The sequence below is a fragment of the Carassius carassius genome, chromosome 35, assembly GCF_963082965.1.
Source record: "Carassius carassius chromosome 35, fCarCar2.1, whole genome shotgun sequence".
NCBI classification, from domain to species: domain Eukaryota; kingdom Metazoa; phylum Chordata; class Actinopteri; order Cypriniformes; family Cyprinidae; genus Carassius; species Carassius carassius.
Window position 1 is genome coordinate 5,207,749 of NC_081789.1, and position 17,127 is coordinate 5,224,875.

A 17,127-nucleotide genomic window follows, 5' to 3' on the forward strand; every position below is an offset into this window, starting at 1 on the left:
CCACAGTGGTACCTGGGGAGATGTAGAAGTTTGCAGAAAACTATTTGATTTGACTTTTTAATGCATTTTTAAATGTCTTAACAGTAGATAGCATTGATCTTGATTTACTAAGCAATTCAAAAAAATATAGAACAAGAGACTGGTAGAGATTCCAGAAAACAATTTGACTTGACTGTATAGTTAAAAAGATATCCCCCCCCCCACACACACACACACTTTTTTTTTATTTCCTCCACATAAGCAGGATACACCATAAATAGCAGGTACAGATTGAATGATAGCATATGCACTGGGGTGTGACGAGAGAACTCAAATGCAGAAATGCCTATCCCTGCATTTATGACCTCAAGGTTAGATTAATGTAATGCTTTATTGGGTGGTTGTTCTGCACACTTAGTAAACAAACTCCAGGTAGTCTGTGTCCACTGAGCTCTCAAAACTCAGGCAATTTGCTAATACCTAGAATATCAAAATCAACTGCAACCTAACATTGTTCGGGAGGCAGACACACTCATGCAGTTTAAATTTAGATTAAAGACCCATCTATTTAACCTGGTTTACACATAACACACTAATATGCTAATCAATTTATTATTATTTGCAACCCTATTGGCAAAAATTGGCACAAAAAGTACCTGTTCTTAAAAAATAATATTCTATGACATTCTAAGACATATTCTATTTATAAAGAATGGTTTTGTTATTGTTTTTCAAATAAAAATAATAATAAGATGGCATAAGGGACATATACTATCCAAGAAAAGCTTATTATTGTTTAACATTTACATTATTAATATGTTGTAATAACTATCTATATGTCCCTAACAGGGTTTTCATGGCCATTGTCTGAACAATGTACCCATAATTATTATTTTCTGAGTCCCCGATCTTGACCAGTATCCATTCCTAATAGTTAAACATGTCACTATGTTGGTAGAATGCAAAAAAACCTAAATATCATGTAACTTTTTTTTTCCAACACCTATGAAGCCAAAATGTTACCGCATACCAGAAATGACCCGAATACGAATATGAATAAATATGACAACCGAAGGAGAATTTACTAGAAGAAGAAGACGGTATCACCTTGAACACGCTCACAGTTTAATCTACCACGCATCGCAGAGTAGACGCGCAATGAACTTAAAGCGCAGACACCGTGACCGCGCTTCTCTGAAGAGCAGATGGCGTGACTGCAGCGTCTGGACAAGAGTCGCACCGGATACACAGCCGCCTGGCGAGAATGCTGGGGCCGTCTAGTCCAGGGGTTTTCAAACTGTGGGTCGCGACCCACTTGTGCGTCACAGGATGGAACAATGTGGGTCGCAAAAAGTCACTTGGCTGAAGCTAAATTTGCGTTTCAATGACACACACACACTCATACAGTTCAGTCTAGGGCTGCACGATATGGCCTACCAACATTAATTTCCGAACTGCAATATCCTTAGTGTGATTTTTCGAATTGAATTAATTTTGAAGCGTGGGCGCGCACGAGTTGTAATAAGTGAAGGTCTCAGAGCAATGTAATTAAAAGGTTCAATCGGTCCGCATTATTAAAGAGAAAAAACTTGCTCACTTCAATAAACTATATTCCGCATGAGATTGCATATACACCAGAAAACTCAAATGTTACAAAACTGGTTTCAGGTAGGCCATGTTCATTCATTTCTGTTTGAACTCTGCACCGTTTTCGTTCAGGAAACGGTTTGTAAAAAGCATTTCACATGTACAGGGTGAGCAGGGTTAATTGTAACACGATTTAAACATTTCCACATAACAAAATGTAAAAAATTTCACAATATTTCCTTGACGTAGGCTCTATTTAGAGAAAAAATTGCCACAGTTCAGAAATCCTTTGAAGATATTGCTGAACATTTATTTAACCATTTAACCAAAAATACATTTCAGCCTGAACTTATTGTCAACCAGGTTTTTTTTTTATTTAAAACGAGACACGTTTTTTATTATTATTATTTATTTTTATTTTTTTACCTATTTCACAATTATTTTAATCTCCAAACTGTTTTAGATAGTTCTGCTTTGCTTCTTATACTTTTCTAAAAAAGTGTTGGATTGTGCTTCGTTGTTGGCAACACACACGGAAGGATCATGAATGCATTTTCTGCAACAAAACACAGCAGCACAGATTACAGTTTACTGGAGTGAGCCTGTTTCTCGTTTTTACATGGAATTACATTTGCTTCAATAAAAATGAACGAAACTTTATAAAACTGAACGTAACTTTTTTTCAGAAACAATCAAAAATATGCCATTACAAAAGAAAAAAAAAACAATGAAAATGAAAAAAATTAACACAGTTGCACAAATGTAACATCTCGCAGTGATTTGTTTTACTAAATATGTAAATAAGATTTGACATTCGATCGTCTCCGTCTGTAAAGATGAGCTCTTGTCCTTCAAGGCAGCTTGACGCTTGTGTTACTGAATGAAAATAATTACCCGCAACAACTGTAGCACATTGTAACATGAAAAACCAACACAGTCTCACTCTCTACTCGTCAAATGTCTGACGCATGGTCAAGGGATCTGGCGTCACTTTTTTGACGCACTGGGTATACCTTTGGCGTTATTTTTCAACGTGCAAGTTATTCCGATAGACTTCTATAGAACTCAGCAGCGTTTAAATTTGACGTCTTGGGTCAGCACACAGCAACAAGACTAAATAAATAAAAATAAAAATGAATAGGTTACAAAAAATTATATATATTACAGAGATCGTTTTTATCTGGCCCTCCAACTTGTTTTTGAGGTTTAAAAATCCTCGCAATCTGATATCAAAGTGCTCTCTGTGCAAAGGCTTAGCGCGTTCATCAGTGGTGAGTTTAACAACACTCAACTGCAGGTAAAACAGCATTCAGCGGTGAGTTTGACCAAAGCAACGTTCAACTGCAGGAAAAACGGCATTAAAAGGTGAGTTTAACAACGCTCCAAGGCGTTTGCAAGTAAGCAGTTTAAGCAGTTTAAGTAAGCATTCTCGCTTATCGCTTATTCATAGTTTATCACTATGAAATCACGTTCAAGAAGTCTCATTCAGCACACATCGCGATACTTGCCATCAGTTTACATGTGCCACAGGTTCGGTGAGTATATGTAAATACGCTCTTTTAATGCCTGTTATAAAATGTATTCTGTCTTCTTTATCAGATTAGCGCCGTATTGTTTACTCGCTGTATTATATCAGTCATCCGAGGCCGTCTTTGAGTTTCATTGCGTTTAACTAAATGAACACACCTGCTAACTAGTGTTATTAAACTCTGTCGGTCACGTGACGTGCCATAGACTTTCAAAATATTAATTTCAGGTTCAAAGATGTAAATTTGTAGTAAAATCATGGTAACCACGACACGTACAATAGTAACAAATTAAATTTGAAGTTAAAACCCAGGAACGGGACATTTACCATGTTTTTTTATCACAGTAACTGTAGTTTTACTATGGTATATTAATAATCATCAAACTAACTATGGTTGTACAACTGTAATGGTCGTTTTTGATGTGCTTTTATATGACAGATATCACACATTTACTGTACCATGCTTTTGATACCTTTTTATGTAAATCCCAAAAAAGTAAATAAATAAAAGGACACATTTTTCCCCTCTTGCAGTTCATTCATATCAGTTTATATTTTAAATATTTTGCTCACAAAACATTGTAAAAATTCTGTTTATAATTCTATTTTATTCTACCCCCCCCCCCCTTTCTTATTTTTATTATTATTTATTTATTTATTTTTTAGCTGAAAAGATGTAAAGGAAGCAGTCAGCCCTGTGGTGTTTCTGGAGAGGTATTCCTTCAGAAATGGAGAAGACAGAAAGCTGCGGAGGCAGACATTTGCAGCAGTAAGTCTGTGATAGTTTGACCTTTTTTATCAAACTGCTGTTATAAATTGCACAGCATTTGTTGTTTCTTAATCTTTTGTACTGTCCAAATACCCGCACTTGCCATCTTTGCAATTGATCACTTGATTATTTATTTGACGTATTGCCTGTGTTTAGCCCAAGTGTTCGAGTGAGCATGGTGACCAAAAGTGTGTGTCGAACTTTTCATGACCTGGACAGTGGTTCCCAATCCTGGTCCTGGAGAGCCCCAACACTCTCTTATCCGACAAACACACTTTTGAGGTCTTGGAGTCTACACTGATGAGCTGATGAGTTAAATCTGGTGTGTTTGAACAGGGAGACATATCAAATGTGCAGTGGTGGGGTTCTCCAGGACCAGGATTGGGAGCCACTGCCTTATGGGACACACTTAAGTGTTTACAGAGATTTTTAGTTTTTTTTTTTTTATTATTATTCAACTTTGTATTTTAAAATAAATTCTAAATCTCTTTTCATTAGTCCCTATTACAGAGGACAATTAAATTTTCGGTGCTTCTAATTAAGTGAAAAAATTATTTTCAATATCTAATTATTATTATTATTAATATTTCACATACATTGGAAAGGTTTCCGTGACCCCTTGTGAGATCTCGTCAAAAAGTCTCACAATTTATTCCAAAACATGATGCATGATGGGATACACTAAGCCTTATTAAGCATTATTAAGACTTGCGCACTACTGATAACAGTCCTGTTAGCTTGTAATAATTTTTTTAATAATTCATATGAATATAGCTTGTTATTAATGACTTGCTTTTATTAATGGATGCATTTCACATTTAATTATACAGCATCTTTACAGAGGCTGTATAATTACACACACACATACACACAGTAATGTATAAGTTGCATGTAATGTAATAATATTTCCTTTCTGTCTTACAGGATTGTTTGCAGATAATGCTGTTCTTCTTTTTCAGAAGTTTTTGGTGAGCCAACCCTCACAAATCTTCCTAAAAACTAAAAGAGCTATTACTGAGTCTCAGTGAATCTTGCCATGATCAGCTCTTCCCAGGTACGTTTGTTTAGAATATTTTTGAATCAACATTTACTCATCAAATGCTCTGGTCTGAATATTATTTTAAATTAACTTAATTGTATGTTTAATGAGCAATATTAATTGCACACAGAGTAAGTAGAGATTATCTTGTTTTTCAGAAGATAAGGAACACCAAGGAAATTATTTGCTCAGGATGAGGAATGAAGACGGCCATCTTCCCAGCAATTATGCCCGCGCGGGCCCACTGCGGGTTTTCTGTGGGACAGTGTGGGCAGAGCAAACTCACACTAAACCCGCATGGGCCCCATGTGGATTAGCCCATGCGGGCCCACAGTGGGCTTGCCTACACGAAACCCGCTTGGGGCCCCTTGTGGGTTAGCCCATGCGGGCCCACAGCGGGTTTGCCCTTTTGGGCCCCCATGATGGTTTTCTGTGGGCAAGCCCACAGTGGGTTTGCCCACACGAAACCCACTTGGGGCCCCCTGTGGGTTAGCCCATGCGGGGCCCATAGCAGTTTGGTCATTTGGGGCCCTATGGGGATTTTTTGTGGGCACCCTGGGTTTTTTTTTTTTTTTATATGTGTGTGTTAAGTGTATAATTATTATGTATATATAAATATACACACATGCATGTATTTAAGAAAAAAATTAATGTTTTTTATATTAAATATATTTATATATATATATATATATATATATATATATAAATAAATGTTTGTATTTATATACATAATAAATGTAAAAATATTATGTAAACAAAAACATTTTGTATGGATGCGATTAATAGCGATTAATTGTTTGACAGCACTAATAGCCATTAATTGTTTTTTTTTTTTTTATTATATACATTTTTGTTTACATTATGTATGTGTAGTATAAAGGTAAATCAGTAGCAAAACTCGAGAGGTTGAAGATCTGATTGTGAGAAGTTGTCATATTAATATTTGTATTTGTAAGTTAAAATTTACACTCACAGCTCTGATGTGAAAAGTTGAATCTTTCAATTTGCACACACAGACAATGATCAAAACACTCGTGTTTTGAATTGGAAGTTGTAGATTAATAGTCACAAATGTGTAGAATGACATTCACACAAAGAAAATGACATACACTCATGTTTACGACATATTTACTTTTGCACTTTACTTCAGTTTCGCTGCACAACGTCAAGTCGACACTTACAACCTCTCAGATCTGGAAGTACAAGTTCAAATCCTAGCGCTCTGACTTTTGCTACTCTTTTTGCGGTATTCTGTTGCAAAACTCACTTGTGCACTTATGCAGATGCAAAAATTGTATATAGTATATGCAGATGTGAGAGAGCAGAGCTGGGGGCGGGGCTTTGGTGCGAATCAAGACATTTTATTGGTCGATGCCCGACCAATGAACAACGCCAATTGTTTTCACTGAATATCCTTAGCTTTGACAGGATTTTAAGACACTGCATTCATTTTGCCATTCAGGTATTATCTAGTAAACAAATAATGCAACATATTTTATATGTATATCCCACTGCATATCACTCTACCAGAGTTGCAATATAATGCTGTTTTTATTATTTTTTATGTTTTGTAAAAATAATTTTAACTTCTTCATTGGGTTAAATTCCCAATTTGCTTGTCAGTAATGAACCTTTTTAAATGCAACATTATTATTATTATTTTTTTAATAAAAATCGAGTGTTTAATAATGTCTAAATGTACATTAAACAGCAAAACCTAAAAAATAAGCACTTATGACCAGAAATACTGTTTTGAGCAACTAGTAGAGCTAAATACATGTATTTATTAAACATCAACAAGGCCATCTAGTGTTTAAGCAATGGAATTGCATATGAATATTATCTTTCTGGCCACCAAATGCCTCTAATTTAAAGCGTGCCTCTTTGCACTGGAATTTAAACCTAAATACTACAGTTATTGTAGTATAAATAATAACCATATTAGAAAATGTTATATTTCAAATGGTCATTCATGGATCATAATTATTGCGCATATTATTTAGTACCATGATCTCTTCAAATTAACTAAACAGGACTGAGTTAACATGTAGTACAGTTATTTTATTGGTTAAAAGTTACACTTAATTGTTTAGTCACATTTAACTGCCAAGGAGGAGTATGAGAACATAATGCTGTTCCATTTTCCAGTATAAAATGCTATTGTAAGGCATAGTCATGAGTCAACGTAGTTATCCATGCATAATCAATGCACATTGTGTGTTACAAATTACTAGAAATCGCTGCAAATATAATGAAACTGCTGTCTGTCCCAATTAATACATTTCAAGCATATTGATAAAACGTTTAGTTTAGTACTATTGATAGCTCCATGAACCACGTGACCGCGTGGCGGTGAGATCAAAGCATGCTCTGGTTCAGCGAGTTTACTCTGCAATATGCAGTCGGATATACATATAAAATATGTTGCATTATTTGTCTACTAGATAATACCTGAATGGCAAATGAATGTAGTGTCTTAAAATCCTGTCAAATCTAAGAATATTCAGTGAAAACAATTTGCGTTGTTCATTGGTCGGGCATCGACCAATAAAATGTCTTCATTCGCACCAAAGCCCCGCCCCCAGCACTGCTCTCTCACATCTGCATATACAAGTGCACAAGTGAGTTTTGCAACAGAATACCGCAAAAAGAGTAGCAAAAGTCAGAGCGCCTAGGATTTGAACTTGTACTTCCAGATCTAAGAGGTTGTAAGTGCCGAATTGATGTTGTGCAGCGAAACTGAAGTAAAGTGCAAAAGTAAATATGTCGTAAACATGTGTGTATGTCATTTTCTTTGTGTGAATGTCATTCTACACATTTGTGACTATTAATCTACAACTTCCAATTCAAAACACGGGTGTTTTGATCATTGTCTGTGTGTGCAAATTGAAAGATTCAGCTTTTCACATCAGAGCTGTGTGTAAATTTTAACTTACAAATACAAATATTAATATGACAAGTTCTCACATTCATATCTTCAACCTCTCGAGTTTAGCTACTGATTTACCTCCATAGTGTAGTGTGTATTTTAAATATATAAATGCACACACATACAATATATATTTATATATTTTTTACTGTAGGCCTATATATTTACATGTGTATATACGTTTTTATATTTACATTCTTATATTTTATATATAAATATTTAATAGATAAACATAAAGCGACGTACATATGAGGACAATGGAAGCAATCAAATCTAACAAAACAGCAATGATATATAAGTGCTATAACAAGTATCAGTTAGCTTAAAAGCAGTACTTTTTAGCAGTTTTTAAAGAAAAAAAATTTAATATAATAAAAAGAAAACAGGTAGAATAGAGCAATTGAAATGGGGAGGTCATTCAACCAGGAGGGAACATTTAATTTAAAAGGCTGTAAAAGTGACTTTGTGCTTCTTTGGTATGAACAATCAAGCGACGTTCACGCAAGCTTCTATAGGCACATAAGTCTGAAGTAATGAATTTAGGTAAAGGGGTGCAGAGCCAGTGTTGGATTTGTATGCAAACATCAATGCCTTGAATTTTATGTGAGCAGCAATTTGTAGCCAGTGCAAATTGATAAACATGTATACTAAATAAATATACACAGTACACACATATTATGTAAAAAAAAAAAAAAAAAGATATATTTATTTATTTATTTATTTTGGATACGATTCATGATCGATCGTTTAATTATTAAATATTTCTGAAAGGAAAAAAAGGAAAAAGTAATATTTAATAATATAATACATTAAATTTGCGTTAGCTCTTCAGCACGTGATCAATTCTAGCCAATGAGAGCAGGAACTGCCGGAACTCTGCATAGTTAATGAGCTGTCATTCCGACTTCAACTGATACCGCCCAGCTCCGCTCAGTTAATTTCTTAATTTTTCATTACAATTTGTAAAATTCTTCAAAATAGTTGTGAATTAATTATTTCATAGGAATGAAATTACAAATTTTAATTTTGATTAACAATGTTGCTAGATGCGTTTTTAAATGACCAAACGGTTTTAACGGCAGACTTCCGATCATTTTCTGAGGTGACGTAATCTCATAATATATCCTTTCAAATTGCACATGAATTCATTAAATTAACATTTTTTACGTCCATTGCGGTGTTAATTAGGTTTAATTTCCTTTTCTGTCTTGTTGTTTTACAGCGAGCAGTAACGTTAGGCCTAACGTACATAATGTAGTCTAATGGAGTTACGTTAAGTCCGTATAATGTATCTTATAAAGTCCTAAATAGCAACATAAACGAAGATTAATATAGCATAAAACAATAACGTTACCTCAGCTACACACGCTTCAAAATCAAATCTCGTTATCATTAATGTATGGCTGTTCATAACTGATAGATTTCGGTAAACTCCACGCTGTCAGGTAACGTTACGTTACGACCGCTTCGCAAACAATATACATTCGCTTAAATATTATTACAAAGATACAGTCATTTTTCTGTCACGTTAATGTTACTTAAAAATAATAGATTACAAATATATTTAGGAAGAGTGGCGCGTCTCACACACGAGCTGCACGAGCACACAGAGAGAGAGAAAGAGAGAGAGAGAGAGAGAGACAGAGAGAGAGAGAGAGTAGCGTGGCCTACTCTGTATCCATAAAGATGATCACATGACACAGTCAGATGTAATGAGACATCAATAGTTTAGCAATCAACTATGAAAATTTATAGTGAATGTAGCAATAAAGCCTAGAAAATATTAAGGTAACGTATTTGTGTAATTATGTTTTCTCTTGACTGTATAGTTAATTTGTATGTACATTCATTCATACAAACCTATGTAATATTTAAGTGATAATTTCTTTTTTCTCCCTTTTCCATTCTTAGATATTAAACCATATACTATTTTTATTTTTTTTTACTTTAGTTTTAATCCATTAACATAATGTTTGTCTTCTCTCTTTTGAGTATTGATTGCCATCTAGTCCTGATTGCAGAGTTAAGCTCCAGTCTCAATCCTGTACTGCTGAAGCAGCTGATCGAGGTCTTCAGGATCACCACACACTTCAGACAGGTGTGTGGACAGACCGGAGATAAACTCCAGGATAAGTCCTCCAGGACATCACTGTTGTAAGTGATCAACCTAGCAGTCATCCTGCGTATCTTCTCAATGGTGTCAAAATAAAACTAAATTTTAATTTGTATTGATATATGCAATATTTCACTGATATTGTTGATTATTGATAATGTTTCATAACGTTACTGCTTTAACTGTATTTCTTACCAAATAAATGTAGTTTTGGTGAGCATAAGAGACTTGTTTTAAAAACATTTACAAATCTTACCTATCCTAAACTTTTGAACAGTGTTTTTCTGCATTTATTACATGGCCGTGAATAAATCAAAGTATTTGAAATTTATGACTCTAATTTATTACTTCTACTTTCATCTTATAATTATTCTGCATGTGATTTAATAGTAATATTGCAGCATTCTGCAGGTAAAAAGTTTTATTTGTTAAGGCCACAAAGGCTCTACACAGGTTTATGTCCACAGTGTGGGCATACTGTGAGGACTGCTGGGGCCCTAGGTCCACATTTTCAGCTAGGACGCTACTTTGGATGAATAGAGGGCATACTTTTGGCCCACAGTATTCCCACACTATGTGCCCACACCCAGCCCACAGTGTACCCTCACTCTCCCCACTGTGCCCACACTGCACCCTCACTCTCCCCACTGTGCCCACACCCAGCCCACACTGTTCCCACTACCAGCCCACACTGTGCCCACTCCCAGCCCACACTGTCCCCACACTCTCCCCACTGTGCCCACACTCAGCCCACACTGTCCCTGCACTCTCCCCACTGTGCCCACACCCAGCCCACACTGTCCCCGCACTCTCCCCACTGTGCCCACACCCAGCCCACACTGTCCCCGCACTCTCCCCACTGTACCCACACTGATCGCTTGATGGAGAGAGAACTCTGAAGCTCAGATGCTGAAATTAATGCAAGCGTCGTGCGCTTCAGTCTATGTAGTAAACAAACCCACACGTCTCTGCCATTCATTAATTCACACAGAGACGCGCAGAACACGGATTCATATTTCAAACAACTTTTGCGGCTTAACATTTACAGATACTGGTCCATATGGAGATTTGATTTGATTAAACTTATGCTAACTTTGACAAATTCCATGACTGTCTATATTAAAATGTAAGTTTCATTTTCATGACTGGATTTTGATATTCCGTCCTCATTTTCTGCTTCGCGGAAATCATAGCGCTGAACCGGGTTTGAACGGGACCTCGGTACTACCGGTACTTAAAGAAACCTGATACCGTCACATTTAAAAAATTTTAGTACCGACTTGGTACCGAAGTACCGGGTCTTTTGACAACACTAGCCCACACTGTACCCACACTCTTCCCACTGTGCCCACACTGTACCCACACTCTTCCCACTGTGCCCACACCTAGCCCACACTGTATCCACACTCTTCCCACTGTGCCCACACCCAGCCCACACTGTACCCACACGCTTCCCACTGTGCCCACACTGTACCCACACTCTCCCCACTGTGCCCACACCCAGCCCACACTGTACCCACACTCTCCCCACTGTGCCCACACTGTACCCACACTCTTCCCACTGTGCCCACACCCAGCCCACACTGTACCCACACTCTTCCCACTGTGCCCACACCTAGCCCACACTGTGTACATACCTGTGGTCATGTTATGGGCACACAATTGGTCCTATTGGGGGCCCACTCAGATTTGTGTGGGCCAGCCCAAACTCAACCCACATTTTTGGGCTGTCCCACTCGGGCCCCACACGGGTCCCGCAGTGTGGGGCCCGCACGTGCCCCGCATTTCACACCGGTATTGGGGCCCACAGTGGGCTGCCCACACAGGCAAGATTTTTTTGCCCACAGTGGGCCCACGCGGGCCCCAAAGGGGCATGTTTGCTGGGTTGTGCTCAAACAAACATAAGTCCACTGGTATGTGTGTGTTGAAACAATGCTGTGTTATGTGTTACAGGACTGCTAATCAGATTAGCGCCGTATTGTTTAAAGGTCAAACTATCACAGACTTACTGCTGCAAATGTCTGCCTCCGCAGCTTTCTGTCTTCTCCATTTCTGAAGGAATACCTCTCCAGAAACACCACAGGGCTGACTGCTTCCTTTACATCTTTTCAGCTAAAAATAAAAAAAAAAATTAATAATAAAAATAAGAAGGGAGGGGGGTAGAATAAAATAGAATTATAAACAGAATTTTAATAATGTTTTGTGAGCAAAATATTTAAAATATAAACTGATATGAATGAACTGCAAGAGGGGAAAAATGTGTCCTTTTATTTATTTACTTTTTTTTGATTTACATAAAAAGGTATCAAAAGCATGGTACAGTAAATGTGTGATATCTGTCATATAAAAGCACATCAAAAACGACCATTACAGTTGTACAACCATAGTTAGTTTGATGATTATTGTATTGTTGTATTGATTATTAATATACCATAGTAAAACTACAGTTACTGTGATAAAAAAAAAAACATGGTAAATGTCCCGTTCCTGGGTTTTAACTTCAAATTTAATTTGTTACTATTGTACGTGTCATGGTTACCATGATTTTACTACAAATTTACATCTTTGAACCTGAAATGAATATATTGAAAGTCTATGGCACGTCACGTGACCGACAGAGTTTAATCACACTAGTTAGCAGGTGTGTTCATTTAGTTAAACGCAATAAAACTCAAAGACAGCCTCGGATGACTGATATAATACAGCGAGTAAACAAAACGGTGCTAATCTGATTAATAAAGAAGACAGAATACATTTTATAACAGGCATTAAAAGAGCGTATTTACATATACTCACCGAACCTGTGGCACATGTAACTGATGGCAAGTATCGCGATGTGTGCTGAATGAGACTTCTTGAACGTGATTTCATAGTGATAAACTATGAATAAGCGATAAGCGAGAATGGGTTGTAAAGAAAACGGTTAAACTGCTTACTTGCACGCGTCTTGGAGCGTTGTTAAACTCACCTTTTAATGCCGTTTTCCCTGCAGTTGAGCGTTGCTTTGGTCAAACTCACCGCTGAATGCTGTTTTACCTGCAGTTGAGTGTTGTTAAACTCACCACTGATGAACGCGCTAAGCCTTTGCACAGAGAGCACTTTGATATCAGATTGCGAGTATTTTTAAACCTCAAAAACAAGTTGAAGGGCCAGATAAAAACGATCTCTGTCATATATAATTTTTTTATAACCTATTCATTTTTATTTTTATTTATTTAGTCTCGTTGCATTGTGCTGACCCAAGACGTCAAATTTAAACGCTGATGAGTTCTATATAAGTCTATCGGACTAACCTGCACGTTGAAAAATAACGCCAATGCGTCAAAAAAGTGACGCCAGATCGCTTGACCATGCATCAGACATTTGACGAGCAGAGTTTCAGGCCGGGTTCACACCGCAAGCTGCAGCAGAGCAGAAGCAGCGCGTATTTTTTTCGGTGCCTATTAACAGATGAGAGCGTTCACACCGCACGCAGAGGCTGCGCGGCAGAGCGTAGCAGAAGCAGAGCAGAAGCAGCAGTGACGCGATCGTTTCGGCGCTGGGTCTATTTTTGCTACGCTGCTGACGCTCAGTTAAAGTGAAAGTACACATTTGGTGGACAAAATAAATATGATTTCACACAAAAAGTGCTCTAAATGCACAAAAAGCACATATAGGGTGTTTTAACAAGAACTGGATGTTAGGAAAGAAAATTAATATAAAAAAATATGTATAGAAGATAAAGTGACAATGATCAGGGCCAAAATACACATGTACTGAAACGAAAAAGGAATTTTGCCCAAAATTTGCATTAATGATATCTACTGTGTTCTTAGCAAATTACATAACAATGTATGATATTTAAAATCACATTTTCTATTATTTTATTATAATTTTTATTTTATTATTATTATTTTTTTTTTTTTTTTTTTTTTTTTTACAAAATCTGTTAAAGTACTTACAGTTCTATCCAAAAATAAACTTTTTTGCCGAAATACAAAAACAACTTTAAATAATTTATATTGCTAGTTTAACCTTGGAGATTAATTTATTATTAGTAGTAGTCGTATTCTTATAACTAGGCCTATATATTGGCAGAAGAACGGATGTCGTGCTGACAATCATAAACAACAGCACGTGCTGTCACAGGCGGTGGTCTTCAGAGTGCACCTGGAAAGACAATAATGGACGACACTCGTCTCATCGTGGAAGTTGAGAAATATCAAGTTCTTTATGATCCACACAATGTACTTTACAAAGACTTACTTTTGGTACCACTTTTGATATTTTTTCGCAAAAAATAAATGATTAACATTATGTTTGTTTGTCTGTTATTTGTTTATTTATAACAGTAACGTTATGTAGTTTTAAGAAATGGTTATGGGTAGGTTTAGGGGTAGGTGTAAAATTAACGTTAGTGGCTCAAAATAACGTTTTAATGTTATATTTTTACTTAAATTGTGTTTTATTATGTTTTATTCTTTTAACATTCTGTATAAAATGGGTAGGTTTAGGTTCGGGTGAGGTATAGGGATCTTAGATTTATCGAAAAAAAATTATAAAAAGGGAAAATATACATAAATATTAAAAAAATTAATCCGATACACATTGAAAAGCAGCTTCATGAGCAAATTTCTATGGATAACTGGTCAGAGAACACGTTCTATCTGTACGTATTTGAGGTTGTTTTTACGTAAATTTCGATACGTATCGAACCTGTAATTACGTCCAGATAATACGTAAATTACACTGTAAATACGTAAAGGCTCATACGTATTGGACAGTTTTAATTTACGTCTAAATATGTACGTTTTGATCAGGCTGGATATTACATTCAAATAGTTTTCCATTTCTTTTAGAAAAACAGAGAAGACAGTTGGAGAATTTGCATTTGTGAATGTGAAATTTGTTTAGGAAATTCTTTTATTTGTGTGGTCAGAGTCATAATACCCAAATATAATGTTTTTCATATGTACTGAGAAGCCTGGCAAAATCTTACACTTGACAAACACACCAACGTCATCCCAAAGTTTCTGAGTGTAGTGACATGATCAAAATAAGTGTACAGATTCTTCAGAGCTCGAACAAAAAGAGCATGTAAGATCAATGTCAGATTTAAATCTTTGTATAAACTTCTTTACAGGGTAGAACCTGTGCATGAGCTTAAAATAAATTTCATTCACTTTGTCAGTGAAAAATAATTTTTGCGGTAGAGACCAGATTTAATAACCACGAGAGCTTTCAATATGCGCGGCGCGCGCCACTGAGTGACACTTTTCCTGTTTCTGTACACTTTGTTTTATTTTCTGTTAATAAAAGATCTCATTAGCTCCTCCCGCCACAACGTGTTTTTAATTTTTTATTATTAGTATTATTTTTTTAATGCCTTGTCTGGAAGAGGAGTGCGGCTGAAGTCAATGGAGAAGTAAAATAAATGGAGTCAAGACAAAGTTCTCACTTCTTGATGTTTATCAGCCACCAGGACATCAAAGACGGATGTCACACAGAACAAAAGATCAGAATGGTTTAAACCAATGAGCATCAAGCTGTGTCGTCAGCCAGGCATTATCATACTTTACTGTATGTGACTGACAGCGCAACCAGTTTAACAGGTGTAAGTTTTTTTTTTCTTTCATATTATTCATTTACAAGCTGATGACAGACTTACCATCCACGATGGGTTCAAATACACAAGGTAATCGGTAGTTCATGGGCATTATTTCAAAGTGATGTTATGGTTTAAGTTTATAAAGGATTTGGCAATTGATATATTCTGTGTTTCAGTTTACGGGTTAAGAAAAGATGTATTACTATTTGCATGTTCTGTTTGGATTACATTCTGCCTGGTAAGTTCATATTTATATACACTTAAATACTAACTATATATATATATATATATATATATATATATATATATATATATATATATATATATATATATATATATATATATATATATATATATATATCCATGACAACAAGATATCCTTTATATTCAAATTCAGTTCCTCAATCTGATTCATATGCAGAATTTGAATTTAAGAAAGTCAAAAACTTATAGAACAGGGGTCTTATTTATAAAACAAGACATTAAGGAAATATGAAATACGGATTATATAAAAGCCATATGTAACACATTAATTGCTAAAAATAATAATAGTAATAAAAAATAATAATAATAATAAAATATTAAATAATAATAATAATCCAGTATCCTTGCTACCTTTTAGAATAAATATCAAACTATCATCAAAAACTGTTCTCAGATAAATTGTTTAGAACAAAATTGATCTCATTCATGTCCATTTCGTCATTTAGCAGACACTTTTATCCAAAGCGACTTCCAAATGAGTACATTGGAAGCAAATACTTTTCCACCTGCGAGATGGTATTTAAAGTGTTTTAAGTCATTCAAATCGAATTAAATTTGTGCAGTTTTGCTGATAAAGGGAACACCTTTTGGCTATTTTTAGTGGAAACAGATGCACTATATTTAATTGTCTGACTCTGCGCATGACTGACAAAGTAGACAATCTTAAAGCTGGGTACACACTGTGCAGTTTTTAATAGTCCTTTAGGATTGTTGCTTGTCAGGCTGTGCGAACATGATGATCGTGTCTCACTTTGAGATCCCAGTTATGATTTATGTCAAAGTGTACGACAGTCAAGATGCGTGCACCACAAAGTTTTTGTGATGAATCCTGCACGTTAAGTGACTGTGAGCTGCATTGGCTTAAATGTTGGCTATCATAAAAAGTATATGAATGGCGGCAATAGCGACGTTTTTAAAGGATCACTTCACCCATTTGCATTTAGCTTTGTATTGTTAGAAACCCAGTCATATATTATAATGATCATGGATTTTTCCTTTGTTTTTCCCTGAGATGGGAGAAATAAGGATTTAAGTGTTTTACTTCCTGCTTATTATGACGTAAAAATCGTCATTTTGCGTCATAATAAGCAGGAAGTCAAAATTCATTGAAAAGTGTAGAGACTACAGACACTAGCTTATTATTATTCCAGGGGATGGGACCCACTCACCCGACAGGCCTATTACAGATCAGTGGGTGGGACTAAACTTACAGAAACGAAAATGAAAATTCGCCATCTTGTTTGGAAGCTATGTAGCTAAGCTAACAAGCGCTTATGGAGTCAGATTTACGAGAATGGCTGGAGGAACAACTCATGATACGGAAGAAGAGGA

The 17,127-nt window shown here is 35.9% G+C and overlaps 1 protein-coding gene and 1 long non-coding RNA gene across 2 annotated transcripts in view; both read left to right on the forward strand.

Moving 5' to 3' along the window:
- LOC132115902 (uncharacterized) overlaps positions 1-12,103 on the forward strand; it is a 411,617-nt gene extending 399,514 nt beyond the window's left edge. The window contains exon 2 of the long non-coding RNA XR_009425578.1: positions 11,948-12,103. This is a non-coding gene — a long non-coding RNA (uncharacterized LOC132115902). The remainder of the gene's footprint in view (positions 1-11,947) is intronic.
- A 3,608-nt stretch (positions 12,104-15,711) lies between these two features.
- The window catches only part of LOC132115900 (NXPE family member 3-like), a 47,034-nt gene continuing 45,618 nt past the window's right edge, over positions 15,712-17,127 (forward strand). The window contains exon 1 of the mRNA XM_059524309.1: positions 15,712-15,769. The gene's annotated coding sequence lies outside the window, so the exon portion shown is untranslated. The remainder of the gene's footprint in view (positions 15,770-17,127) is intronic.